Here is a 15,399-nt window from a genome sequence, read left to right as displayed (position 1 = left end):
GAACCGACCGGGTCAGCCGAACCAGCCGGGCCTACCAGGTCGACAGAACCAGCTGAACCGACCGGGTCGATGGAACCGACCGGGTCGACGGAACCAGCGAGTATGGTTGTGCCCAAGCCCCGTAGACTCTCTGTCCTGCCTGGAGGGCTTGGTACCAAACTGCTCTGCCTATCTGCTCTGTCAGTCCCTAGTTTTGTCTCCCTGTCTCTGTCAGTCTCTCCCTCTCCTGTCCATACTTGTAGGTTCAAAGCACCTCCAGCACCACCCTGGCCGTCAACTCTGCTCTGGTCGCTGGCTCTGCCTGCGGCGCCACCCTGGCCTGCGGTCCTGCTCTGGTCGCTGGCTCTGCCTGCGGCGCCACCCTGGCCTCCGGTCCTGCTCTGGTCGCTGACTCTGCCTGCAGCGCCACCCTGGTCTCCAGTCCCGCCCTGGCCTCCTGCTCTGCCGGCTCCGCCCTGGCCTCCTGCTCTGCCGGCTCCGCCCTGGCCTCCTGCTCTGCCGGCTCTGCCCTGGCCTCCTGCTCTGCCGGCTCTGCCCTGCCCTCTCCCGCCACATGGTCCTGGCCCGCCTTCCCGCCCCCTGTTCCGCCTCCGCTCCACCACCCTCCGGTTCTGCTTTGGAGTGTCTGGAATCCACTCCTGGGGGGGGCTCTGTAATGAGTCTGTCTGTGTTTCTGTCTGCTGTCTTTCCCGGTTGTTAATTGTTTGCTCCGCCCACTCTTTGGTTTCCATGGACATTAATTGTACTCCTTCTCTCCTTCAGGTGTGTTGTCTTTGTCTCTGTTTCTGTGCTGTGATTGGTTCCTGTCTGTTATTTATACTCTGTTTGTTCACTTCCCTGGTGTTGGTCGTTTTTGCCACAGTTATTCTCAGTGCTGCATTGAATACAGATCTAAAAAAAATGACCTTTAATTTAATTGAATTGAATTTCATTGAATTCGATCCATGACCTTTAAAATGAGATTCTGATATTATGTATATCATATTCAGTTCTTCTTTTGAACAACTGGTATATGATATAAAGTGTTTTTTGTCTTTCATGAATATGTCTTCATAATCTAAGCTCTTTGTTTTACTGTAATGTTAAGACAGGAAACTGTGACTTTGTTCTCTATAATATTGTAGTGTGTGAGCTATACTGTTCTTAATGAATTTATTATCTTAAATTGTTCAATTTTCCAGCTTGAATGACAGATTTTTCTCTATTTCTACAAGGTAATTGTATGGAAAACTGTAAAAGGTTTCAATTAAAAATCCAGCTCATGTGCAGTATGTCTTATTTCACTTTGCTCTTCTGAAGTACAGCAATTTAAACATAATCTGTTGTTATTATCATTAATATATTTTCAATGTTTTACAGTGTGACTGTTTGAGAGACTGAGACTGACGTTGCTCTTAGCAGAGACTTGAAAAACCTTAGGACATGCTGTTCTTCCTTGTCCTGTATTTTTGGGTTCCAGCTGTATTGACTTCGGGTCAGGCCATTGAACAGCACACCACGAAAAACAGTTACTCTGGGTAAGTGAGCTGTTTTTGTTGCTTTATTTTATTTTTTTTCCTAAATATATAGTTTGACTTGGCTGCACAGCATTGCTGTTTAATGTTACTGTGATAAACCTTGCAATATATTAAAAGCATGTTGATGTGTTGTTGCAGCTGAATGGTTAAAAAGTGCTGATTTAAATTCTTACTGAATTTAAAGGCTATTTATATTAAGCTCGCAGCTTAATATAAAAGATCCCCACAGTATGTAAAATAAATACATACATAAATAATAGAAATAGATCATTTTAGGGCATTGGAACATTGCAGCCTTTATAATATCAATATTGCAAATACAAAAAACACAAAGCATTATTGAGTTACTGAGGTCAAAAGTTACAGTTGTGTTAAGTCTTTCTTCTACTTCACTTCTTTGTACTTTTCTTTATTATGAGCACCAAAGGTCTTATAACTACTCGAAACCAAGTGGACAATAAAAGCCTATTCTGCTGTTGCTAGGTAACAGAGGACATGTCTTTCAAGAGGAGGGAGTGTGGAATTACACCACCATGCTCCTGATGGAAGATGAGGGTGTGCTCATCCTGGGAGCTCGAGAGGCCATCTTTGCCCTGGACCTCAACAACATCACACACAAGAAGGCTATGGTCAGGAAAAAGATTTACTTTGAATAATAATAATAATAATAATAATACATTTATTTATTTTTTTATTGAGCTCAGCCTCAACTTTTTTTTTTGTTTTTTTTTGTTTCAATTCCAATTTAATTTATAACTGGGGTAAATTTAACTTATATTTTATCATTTTTACATTTTACATGCTTATATTATTTTAATGATTGTACTTTTATTATAGTTTCAAACATTCTTTCTATTTCTATATATTAGATTGTTTAAATTTTCTCTTTGTCACTGTGATTTCACAATTATATTTTTGACTGCATTTTAAACTTGTACACTGTAAAGTACTTTAATTAAAAAATAATAATAATAATAATAATAATAGTTAAAGTAAATGTTAATATTTTTTGCTTTAGTAGTACGTTTTCACCTGCACTGTAATTCTAGATAAGTAAAGAAATATATTCTCTTTTTTGTAGGTTAAATGGGCGGTGACTTCAGAGATGCAGCGCACGTGTATTTTCAAAGGGAAAACACAGGTGAGGTTTTTTTTGTGTGTGACCGTTCTGTGTAAAATCGACAGACTGTTATGTGTGTGACTGACAGGAGATCAGCAGTTTCATAAATGCTCTAAGCTGCCCAACTAGTACTAAAAATCCTGCCACAACCCAAGAGATCACACCAGCATCACCACCACTCTGAAAGTGGTTTATGATGATGAAGCAATGAATGAAGGAATGGAATAAATACACTAAAAATCTAGTATATTAGGGACATCTTTACACCTGCACATTATTGATTATTATTAATAATTGAAAACAAAAACAGAGTGAGTGACTGACAGTTAGGTTTAGAAATTTCTCAGACCAGCTCTCTGATCGCAGAGAAATTTTTTTCTTTATATTTTATGCAAACATTAACTGAAACTTTTGACCTGTATATATAAAATCCAGCCAGGGGTTTGAAGACAACTACACTGATTAATGTACTCTAGAGAGAATTTCTCACCGCTGATGACACACAGACTGACATTACTGGATGACGTTGAAACTCGCTTCCGGTTGCTAACCTACTTTATAAAGTTGATTTTGATAATCATATATCTTTGTATATATGTAAATACTCAAACGATTTCCTAATTTACCGCTCCACTGCTCTCTGTTTTACCAACACTTGGCTCAGTCACTCCATCCCACACACGATTACTTCTCTCGGGCTTCCACTTACACCAAGCGGACCGTTTAACTGAGCTATCGGGTAAAATGAAAGGCAGCGGAATCGGCTTCTTCATTCTTCTATATGCTTCTACAATGAATGTTGGTGTATACAGATGTCACAGTGCTGAACAAATACTGCAGCCCAAACCTGGAATCACTGTTCTTAAACTGTAAACCCTTTTATTCATGCCGGGAATTCTCTTCATTCATTCTAAAGACTGAAACAAAACAGATGCTGGATCCCCTACATTTTGCCTACCGTGCAAACAGATCAGTGGACGATCAAGCAGTCAACATTGGACTGCATTACATTCTGGAACACCTGGACTGCCCAGGAACATATGCCCGGATTCTCTTTGTCAACTTCAGTTCGGCTTTTAATACAATAATTCCGGAAATTATCCACTCCAAACTCCTAAGGCTCACTATAACCCCTTCCATCTGTCAGTGGATCACCAGCTTCCTGACAGGCAGGAAACAACAAGTGAAACTGGGAGGTGTCACCTCCAGCATTCGGACAATCAGCACTGGCGCTCCACAGGGATGTGTCCTCTCCCTACTTCTATTCTCCCTCTATACTAATGACTGCACTTCAAGTGACCAAACTAGTATCATCTGCAAATTTCAGGAGTTTAACACTCACCGGTCTCATCCAGGATGGCGATGATTATCTGTATTATCTTGTGTTGTATAGTATAGTGTTATTTATGTCTGTACTTTTGAGAGTCACAAACAGCTGGAACCAAATTCCTTGTGTGTGTCAACACACTTGGCTAATAAGCCTGATTCTGATTCTAATACAGTGAAGAACGAAACATAGTTTTAAGAATATTAAGCTTATTATTAAATTTTATTAATATTAACTAGATGTTACACCCCTAAGCCATGTTTCTTTCAAACCCTGGTTAGATTCAACAGTTTTGTGCAGTGAATATTCCATATGATTAGGAACAGGTATGCTATTATACAAAGCCCTGATCCTTTCTGAATCCTCACCTAGCCTATGAAATTATTCCCTATTATTCGTCTGTCTTGGGTTCTGTTAACAGATCTGTTTTCTGTCTCTTTCTGATTGACTTCCTTGGACTCTGTATTACCTTTAATTTTCCTTTCCAGACTGAGTGTCATAACTACATCCGGATCCTTCATAAAATGTCGAACGACACCATGTTCGTTTGTGGTACCAATGCTTTTAACCCGACCTGTGATATTATGGTGAGAAATTCCATATGTTTTGCTGTAAAATGTCCTTGCTATGATATTGTAGACATTTGTTAACATGGGTTTCAGCCTGTGTGCATGTTTTGTTGTATTAGATCTCACCATGTAGACATTTCATGTACAGTAGCAGTGTTCTGTCTTCCAGTCTTATAAAGACGGCAAGCTGACTCTCAAAGGTAAACAACAAAGTGGGAAAGGAAAGTGTCCATTTGATCCTTTCCAGAGATGTGCCTCTGAATTTGTGGGTAGGTGTTTCCTCTTTCAAGGCAAACTGCTTCATGACGTAACAGACCAAAGAGCACAATGTTTAGTTAGTGATAGATTTTCAAAAAAAGTTTTCAAGAAAAGTTTTCAGTCACTTTATTAAGTTTTAAAGTTTTTACTATAATTTTTTCTTTCCAAGTTTATTTCATGATTTATATTTTGAAGGTAAATTCTTTAGTCACAGCTGCTACTACATAGCTGTTATGATATTCTGAATGCTTAAAAAGAAAGTAGCCCAATGATACCATCATTATGCTTTAATAATATAATCCTGATTGTCGTTTAGATGGAAAACTGTACTCAGCTACGTCTTACAATTTCTTGGGCTCAGAACCGGTTGTGATGCGCAGCTTAAATGGCACCATAAGAACTATATACATGACTTCATGGCTTAAGGGTAAGAATGTAAATTTTATTACACTAAGTAAGGGACTGAGATGAGTCTTCTGGTTTCATATATAATTTAAAACTCAACTTTACATCTCGTAACTTTCTTTAATTCTTTGAGATTGTGATTGAGTAGTTTAGAGTCACTGATTAGTTGTGTTATTTCAGATCCCAATTTCATTGGCATGAAGCATGTGGCTGAGGGAGATGACAACCCAGAGGGGGATGATGACAAGATTTACCTTTTCTTTAATGAAAGAGCTGTGGAGTACGATGCCTACAGTAAGATGGAGGTGTCAAGGGTGGCCCGCGTTTGTAAGGTACTCTTCCTTATAAAAGGATGTTGCTGATATTACAGTACACCATTCTACATTTCTATGTTTTTATTCATCAGGACCTAAATAATGGTTGTGTGGTCCTCATCACTTCTTTGTTCAAACAAAGAAACCTCAGGTGATGATAAAATACCTGAGTGGGGAAATATAAGCACATGCTTCTGCATCAGTACTTAACAACCCAGATGTTACTAAAGAATTGCACAAGATTAGCTAATCATCAAGATGTGAAACGGTTATATATAAAATATTTATAAGATTAATCAGCCTGCTTTTGTTGCTTTTATACATGAATAGAAAACTTTTCTCCTATTTGCAGGTTTTTTATTTGTTTTGTATTTTTTGCCTAAGACAAATGCTTAAAATGGGAGATCTGCTTATAGAACAATACTTTTACTAGAAAATATTTGGTTGGATTTTAGAATTTGAAGTAGTAACTAAATTTAACTATTGTCACTTGCTAAGATGTAATTTTTTGCAGCATTGTTCTCATACCCTCTGATGTCTCCTTGCTCGGGCGATGTGGGAGGACAGCGGACACTGCATAATAAGTGGACGTCATTTCTAAAGGCTCACCTGGACTGTTCTGTCCTTCAAACCAGACTACCACTTCTCATACAGGATGTGTTCCTCTTCTGCCCAGACACCTGGAAAACCTGTATGTTCTACGGTGTCTTCACCCCTCAGGGGTGAGTAATGTTCAGTTCAACAATGCCAGCAGAATATGTTTAGATAACTGCAGTGAAGAAGACAAGTTGTGATTTTGAATGTAATCAGGATTGTGGTTGAATACCAGACCAACAATACAGTCAAACCTTAAGGTAGAGGACTTAAACGTTACCATTTGTGTTAGATCAGCCAGAGTTCAAAGGCATGTGAAGATCAATATGGTTAGGTCAAATAGGAAACCTAACAGACTTTAGTTTAACAACTCACTGGTATTTATAGTCAATATTGGTTTTCCATTAACTTCAGAATTACAGATTATGGTATTAGTTTGGATGGAACGGTGGTTTAGTGGTTAGCATGCTTGCTTCAGACCTCAAATGTTTGAGGTATGATTCTCTCCTCTGCATTGAGAAGAGGGAGCTTGCATGTTCTCCCTGTGCTTTGATATAATCTAGGTACTCTGGTCTCCTCCTGCAGTCCAAAACATTGTAGGCTGGCTGAGGAATAGTATCTTTACATTTTGCCCCAATGGATACTGTAGGCTCCAGGTTCCCCACAACCCGGTGTAGGTAAAGCACTATAAATAATGGATGTATTTGGATGTTTTCCCATTATGAAGCACTTTAAATTGCACTAGTCCTTTATATCTGATTCAGACATTACGTATGATTTGTTTAATGTAATTGAGGATATATAATGTACCCATACACCAAAGAGCACCATACAAATGCACATTCACACACTTATTCACACCTTCGGGCAATTAAGTGCAGCCCGTCCTAGTACTGGCATGTTTATGGATGGAAACAGGCACATAAAGAGAACTTATGGAGAGAATCTCCACACAAATACACAGGATCAACCTGGGGACCCTGGCAGTAAGAGGTGGTAATGCTGCACCACCTTGCGGTCTTTATATTGCATACTATTTCATAATATGCATTATTATAATGTGAGAATTATTATTTTACACTACACACTCATAGAAAACCTTTTATGTTGAATCATGCATACACTTGCCTCAGAAACTGCTTTATTTTTTGTGTAAAATGTTTTTACTCTGATATGAAAATGAAATGAAACTTTAGGAGGTTAACTTTTTTTAGGAGGTTAAAGTTTTCCAGCTAGCAGCTGTGACTGATCAGCAAGCCATGTTCGAAGCATTCAACAATGTAATGCAAATTTGATCAGCAGTATACTTGCATGTGGAAAGCCATTTATTGATGTTCTGCTGATGTTTAGCCCATTTATTTAAATTCAGTGCACAAATATTTGTCTTAGCTCTTGAAGTTGATGTGAACTATGTTTGCAAGTTATTAGCTAGGCTGCTAATGCCTCTGTGCTATGGAAAATGTGTAGCTGCTCTTTTTATATTATAGTATGTAGTATATGGAGCTGATGGGTAAGTTATGGACTTCAGCTGCTTATGGCACAAACAACAAACTAAAGCAAAATCTTATCAGTCAGAGACTCCTGTGTCTAAGAATCAAGGCAAATTTTTTTATTTATTTATTTATTCTTTTTGTTTGTGTAACATTACACCAATTAATTGATTTATTAAGGGGAATAAATAGTTATCTATTTACTTTGGGAAAATAATAAAATGCATTTTCACTTGAGTGAATTGTTTTTATTGTTTTGATAATTTTACAAAATATTATAAAAATAAAATTAGCTTACTGCTATTAACACATTTTAGTGAACATGCAAATCTAAGATATTAATTTTTTTTTTTGCTCTCATCATTCACAGTAGTAGAACTAAAATAAAATGATACTTAATGACTTTCCCATCATGGCTATCCCAGTACTCATTTTATTATTCCTACTTGTGATTCAGTTTTAGTTTGATTCTGTTATAGTTTGACCATCTTTTTAATAACTGCTGTACATATTGTTTCAGGGTCAGCTGTATGCAGGCTCAGAGGAAGCAACGGTGCAGATGCCACTTAGTACATGTGACCATTACGCTTCCTGTATGGACTGTGCTGGCCAGAGACCCATACTGCGGCTGGGACCTCGGCGCTGAATGCTGCATTGCTATAAAAAACATTCATCCAGATACACACAGGTACTCAGCATATACTTCTCAGCTGCTGTAATATAGTGCTGTAAGGAAAAAATCATGTGGTGTGCTGTTGTAGGAAAACGGGCAAAAAGACAATGGGTGTGATGTGACCTGAAGTTTACCTTTTAGTAATTATTAATTACTTTTAATTATTTGATTTTTTAAAAATGAAATAACACATAAACCTATTCATCACAGTATTTTACAGTATTTTTTACTCTTTATTGACCTAGATTATCTGTAGCATATAGCATAACATTAAAATGAACACATTAATATAAACCTGTTGTGCCTTCCAGCTAGATCTACTGTAAGTCGTTATTGAAAATTTCACTTAATCACCTTCTGACCAATCAGAATCAAGACTCAAACATCACTGTGGTGTAATATATTGAATTGACTGCTCTAGAGACTGTACTATAGACTGTGCACAAGTGGGAATTTTAGATACATTACATTTTCAGTCATGTCCATGTATTTTTTTTCTCCTGCAGTGAGATGGTTCAGAGTCTGAGAGAAGGAAATGCTGCACGTTGTCCTGCAGTTGGTATGTGAACAGGTGGCTTTTTATGCCCAATGATTCAGATAGTACAATTTTTACTGATAAAAGTGTCTTGTATGGGTAAATATATATGCAGCAGAAATGGTTTAAGTCCATTGTGACTTATCACTAAAAGTAAATAAGACTATCAAAGACTGTTGTTTTTGTGTTACAGAAAGTACTACGATCATTAAAACCTTCTAACCTGGTAACGAGGTCAGGTTGCTGTGCCAGCCAGGATCAAACCTGGCCCGGGTGCAGTGGAGCGTAAACAATCACACAATTCAAAACTCCAACAAGTACCACATTCATCACAACAACCTGTTGATCCTCAATGCCTCGGACAGCGACGCTGGATTCTACACCTGCACCTCTGTAGAGTCCTCCAATGGTAAAGACTATGTCATCCGAAATGCTATATATGAGCTGAGGTTGGGGGACTTAATGGAGAATTGTTCAGTCCAGCCGCAGGCCCAGGAACAGCAGAAAACTCTCTTGGCCCTCGAGAGCCTGGTCATTATACCATCACTGATATTATTAGCTCTTGTGGTATGGAACTTCTACAATGGGCATTTTGCTGTCCAGAGAAGCTCGAAAAAAGCTGAGGAAAGTCCACAGTGTGTCTGTCTGTCAGGAGCCACTGCAAATATTTCAAGAAGGTTCAACAGAAATAACAATCAACAGAAAATCTGAATCCCCTGATATGACAAACCAGCATAATGTAGACAAATTGCTCTAGTGAAGTTTATTTTTCATTCTGCAGACACCTCAATTCGAGCTAGTGTTAAATGGTTTTTAAGGACTTTTTTACCTCTCTCAATTTGTTTTTTTTTAACTTCTAACATTTTGTGAGAATTTTTTACTGTAAAATAAACTTTGAATGTGTTTGTGTAATGTCTTCTGTGTACAGAACCATTATTTTTTTATCCAGAATCTGCTTTACTATCATTTTAATTACACGGTAATTAAAATTTTTACTCAACAATGAAATTCTGCACTGCAATGTGAAAGCATCTTAAGTAACTTACGTATTCACGTAGAAGTTTAAACTTAAATACAAGATAACTGTTTGTATAGATGTCTTGAGCATCAGCTTCTCATCTCCTGTAGTGATAGCACTTAAAATGAAACCACAGCTGAAGATGCAGCCGTGTCGATGTGAGCACTCCCATTTATAGATGACTGCCCGAGTCATACTCGGCCTGGCTCTGCTGGATCAGATCCACCTCTGTCAGCAGGGGACTCCACTGCTCTGCTTTTTTCTCCCTCCTCACCCTCCTCTGCATCCCTCCTCTGCAGAGGCTCTGGACTCTCATCTCCACTCAGTTATCAGAATCTCAGTTATAATCATCAAAATTAAAAGAAATAAACATTTGAAATATATCAGTGTGTGTAATGAATGAAAATAATATACAAGTTTCACTTTCTGAATGGAATTAGTGAAATAAATCAACTTTTTATATTGATGGCATTCTAATTATATGACCAGCACCTGTGTGTGTATATACTGTGTATATATACACATTATACATATGTCTTTAGCCATCCCTCTTCACAAACCTGTTTGACCTGATGTCATACACTGCCCTCTTCCAGGCAAAACGTTTCATTACAACATTTTCTTTTGCTACTTTCCAAACAGCTTTTTCTCTTTCCGTTTTTTTGTGTTGTTCTACAAATTGCACCGAGAATTTTCACACAGAAACTGTAAAAAAGATTCGGTGAAAACATTTGTACTCAAACTATGTATTCTTTTTTTTTTACTTGTTTATTTTTTTAAAGACAAAGTCAGTTGACAGCCCCATTATATTTGGACCCAGCGTAAGTAACTAACAATACAGTATGTCCTACTGACTCAGGATCAGAAGCAGCTTTATTACCAAGTGCGCTTGTGCACGTTCAGCTCAGTACTTACTGGTCTCCGAGCAGCATTGCTCAATGGCATAGGATGGAACTCAACATTTGCAGAGAAAAGTTTTTGTTTTAATCACATGTTAAATGTGGACTGATCTCCGTTCCAGTCATAATATAAACACAGGCCGATACTAATAAAAACAATTCTGACTTTTATGTCTTTATTGAATACATAAAGTCTCTTTAGACGCACTATAGGTTTTTATCTGTACGGATGCCAAACAAAATTATTTACTGCAAGATTATTACTAAATATTAAATACATATCTTAAACAAAGCACCAGTTACCAGTTATACTTTGTAAAAGAACATGTTTAAATCTGTTTATTATTGTTGGTAGTAGTGTGAGGTTGCTTGTTTAACGTTCATTGTACTCTATCGGTTTTTTTGCTTTACGTAATTTTCTATCAAGGACTTTTATTTTGATGTTGAGTCCTCGAGGAGGAGGATGTAATGTAAAGGAGAGGAGCTTGAGGAGTGTGTGTTCGGGCACGAAGTGAGGTGTTGTTTTTTTTTTTCCAGTTCTAACTCTCTGCTCAATAAAAGTTATTAGCGGGTAATATTTCAAGTCCATCGTCTTTATTGAAATCAACCCATGAACAGTTAAACCCCCACGCCTTACAGTAGTATTTAATCATGTGGAGCATCTTCCATAAACGTCACTGTGACTTCTACTATAAAGTCTACTACAGACATGATAACATTTAAACTTGCACGTTTGTACAGTTGATAAAATCATCAACAATTGTTTTCCCTGTAGCTGCTGTTATAGATAATAAACAACACCAAGCACATTCAGGCCTGTAACAGCACTGTGTTATAAGTGTAATTAATGCAGAAATTCTGTTATGTTCAAAAAGTTCTCAAATATGTTTAAACTTCACTGCATGAGGTGCACATGCCCTGTGTTGTTATGTGTTGTGGATCGTACAACATTTGCAAACGGGAAAATAAACTAATGGAAATTGCGTTTAATTACGGTGCATGTGATAAATTTGCGACTCCACTGGATAATCGGCGGTCGATGCTGTTAAGTGGAAGGATGTGAGCTTTGCTTTAGTTATTCTGTGCTGAGTCATATACAGATCTAAAAAAGACAATTCGATCCATGACCTTTAAAATGAGATTCTGATATTATATTATATTCAGTTCATCTTTTGAACAACTGGTATATAATATAAAGAGTTTTTTGTCTTTCATGAATATGTCTTCATAATCTAAGCTCTTTGTTTTACTGTAATGTTAAGACAGGAAACTGTGACTTTGTTCTCTACAATAATGTAGTGTGAGCTATGCTGTTCTTGATGAAATTATCTTAAAATAACATTTTTTTTCAACCGAGTCGAGTTGTATTTCTACAAGGTAATTATATGGGGCGCAACTGTAAAAGGTTACAATTAAAAATCCAGCTCATGTGCAGTATGTCTTATTTCACCCTGCTCTTCTAAAGTACATCAATCTAAACATAATCTGTTATTATAAGTAAAATGTTACAATTTTTTCTTCATGCTGAAAAAAGATATTATAATATTTTACAGTGTGACTGTTTGAGAGACTGAGACTGACGTTGTTCTGTAGCAGAGTGTTACGTCTATGTGGCTGTGCCTGTTTGCTCCTTTTTTTGCTCTCTCGCGCTATCTCGCTTCAGGTCCATCCGCAGTTTTCTATTGGTCCATTGAACCGTCAATCTCCCGGATTCAAAAGTGACGTCACGAGTCTCTTCTCCAATCACAATCATCCCGGTACTTTAAGAAACGCCACCGGAGGAGTGCAGGTTGCTCTGGAGCGTCTCATTCATCCTTGTTGTTACGCTTTGTCAAAGCCGACTGTTTGTGAGTTTGCGTACTGTGTGTCATACCCGTCCGTTTGTTCTGTTCTGTCACTATTTGTGTATATTGTGGGTGACTCGTTTTCCGGTTAGAGGGGAAAAGTGGACAGGTAAGAGGTCGAGCGACATACATTGTGTACACGTAGGTTACCTTAACTTTGTATTAGACACACTAGTTTAGGAGTGAGTGCCACCTCTTGTACGTTTTGTGTTTTGGATTTAGTTTAGAGTAGTTTAGATTTTTTTTTTTCTTCGTTTTTACGCCGAAGACCTTTTTTTTTTTGTTTGTACATTTTGATTTATTAGTCAGGCTATGGGGTCCAATCAAATTAGTTAGTATTGTTTTGTTCCTTTAGCACCACTCCCCCCCCCCCACCTCTCATTTCGTTAATTGGTCTGTATATAGTTTCACCTTCATTATTATTATTATTATTGTTATTGTTGTTGTTATTATTATTATTATTATTATTATTATTATTATTATTATTATTATTATTATTATTATTATTATTATTTTTATTTTATTTATTTATTTATTTTTCTTCTTCTGACACTCACTACTATTGGGATTAATAAACACCCTTATCGATTGAAGTTGTTGTCTTGCCTTCCTCCATTTCACACATACTCCTGGGAATAAATCCTTTTTTTTTCTTGAGTGTTACTTCCCTAAATACCCCTAGACCATAATTGGGTCCTAATACAGAGATTTGAAGAACTTTAGGACATGCTGTTCTTCCTTGTCTTGTCTTTTTTGGGTTCCAGCTGTATTGACTTCGGGTCAGGTTTGGCCATTGAACAGCACACCACGAAAAACAGTTACTCTGAGTAAGTGAGCTGTTTTTGTTGCTTTTGTTGTTGTTTTTTGAGGAGGGTTTGCTCATCCTGGGAGCTCGAGAAGCCATCTTTGCCCTGGAACTCAAGAACATCACACACAAGGAGGCTATGGTAAGGAAAAATATTTCATTTAAATAATAATAATAATGCCTTGATGCCCAATGACGCCTGAGATAGGCACAGGCTCCCCGTGACCCGAGGTAGTTCGGATAAGCGGTAGAAAATGAATGAATGAATGAATAATAATAATACAATTATTATTCTATCTAATAGATTTATTTATTTATATTTATCTCAACCTCAACTTTTATTTTTTTTTTTTTTATTTTTTTTTTTTTTATTTTTTATTTTTTTTGTTTCAATTTCAACTTGCCTTATAACTGGGGTATATTTGCTTATATTCTATCATTTTTACATTCTTCCTGCTTATTATTTTAATGATTGTACTTTTATTCTAGTTTCAAACATTATTTCTATATATTAGATTGTTTAAATTTCAGATATCATCTCTTTGTCACTGTGATTTCACAATTTTTATTTTTGAATGCATTTTTTAAACACTAAAGTACTTTAAAATATTATTATTAATAATAATAATAATAATAATAATAATAATAATAATAATGCTAATATGTATTTTCAAAGGGAAAACACAGGTGAGGGTTTTTTTTTGTGACCATTCATTGTAAAATTGAGAGTAAAATGTGTGACTCACAGGAGATCAGCAGTTTCATAAATCTAAGCTGCCCATCTAGTACTAAAAATCCTGCCACAACCTGAGATCACACCACCATCACCAACACTCTGAAAGTGGTTTATGATGATGAAGGAACGGAAGAAATGCACTAAAAATCCGGTACATTAGGAACATCTGTACATTATTGATTACACATTATTGATTATTATTGATCATTGAAAACAAAAACGGAGTGAGTGACCGTTCGGTTTAGAAATTTATCAGACCAGCTCTCTGATGAAGGAGATCATACTTTTTCTTTATATTTGATGTAAACATTAACTGAAACTTTTGACCTGTATCTGTAAAATCCAGCCAGGGGTTTGAAGACAACTACACTGATTAATGCACTTTAGACAACTCATTGGGTTACAATAAAGCTTGGTCCTTGAACGAGGTTGAAGCCTTATCTTGGCTCATGGACAAACTTCTTGTTCTTCTTGTAGAAACTCCAGTTTGAGTTTAATGATGTTGATGCTGCGTTTAAGAGGAAGTCAACTGGACGATGCTGTGACTGAATTCTGGCAAACAGACAAAAATCAAAAACAAAAAAATCTGAGATCTTTCAGTGGAACTGAAATTAAGTACTTGAACATGATTTCCTCCTTTGCTCTTTCACTTTGCTAGTAACCAGATTTTAAAATAATGAGATGAAGACTGTACATACTTATGACTGGTGTACAAATAAGACTCTAATTTCAGTACAGGAAAGTCTAAAGAATAAAAACTTTCTAAAAAAAATTTCTAAAACATCCACAGAAATTTATGTGTATATATGTAAATGCTCAAATATGTATAAAAAAAAATGATCATTTCCTAATACAGTAAAGAACCAAACATAGTCTGAGTTTTGAGAATATTGAGAACTAGAATTTACACCCCTAAGCCGTGTCTCTTTCAAACCCTGGTTAGATTCAACAGTTTTGTGCAGTAAATATATCATATGAATAGGAACAGGTATGCTATTATGCAAAGCCCTGATCTGCAACTCATCCTGATCTGCAACAAAACAACAAGAAGTTTGGAATGGAAAGTGTACATTTGATCCTTTCCAGAGATGCGCCTCTGAATTTGTCGGTAGGTGCTTCATCTCTTAAGGCAAACTGTTTCATGATGTAACAGACAAAGAGCACAATGTTTAGTTAGTGATTGATTAAAAGTATTTAGTTCATGCATTATATTAATTTTGAAGGTCAATTCTTTAGTCACAGCTGCTACTTATGATGGCTGATATGATCTTCTGAATGCTTTAAAAGAAAGTAAC

General features: G+C 36.7%; 1 long non-coding RNA gene and 1 pseudogene across 1 annotated transcript; both read left to right on the top strand.

The window, feature by feature from the left end:
• Positions 1-1,422: 1,422 nt before the first annotated feature.
• Positions 1,423-9,513, top strand: LOC132843163 (semaphorin-4E-like; annotated as a pseudogene).
• Positions 9,514-12,562: 3,049 nt separating this feature from the next.
• On the top strand, positions 12,563-15,212 carry LOC132863017 (uncharacterized). Its single transcript, XR_009650088.1, has 3 exons — positions 12,563-12,672; positions 13,433-13,510; positions 15,087-15,212. It is a non-coding gene; the product is annotated as an uncharacterized LOC132863017 (long non-coding RNA).
• Positions 15,213-15,399: the final 187 nt, after the last annotated feature.

Source organism: Tachysurus vachellii, chromosome 1 (genome assembly GCF_030014155.1).
Source record: "Tachysurus vachellii isolate PV-2020 chromosome 1, HZAU_Pvac_v1, whole genome shotgun sequence".
Taxonomy (NCBI): Eukaryota; Metazoa; Chordata; class Actinopteri; order Siluriformes; family Bagridae; genus Tachysurus; species Tachysurus vachellii.
Note: the sequence above shows the minus strand (reverse complement) of the source record. Positions and strands in the feature narration are given on the sequence as shown.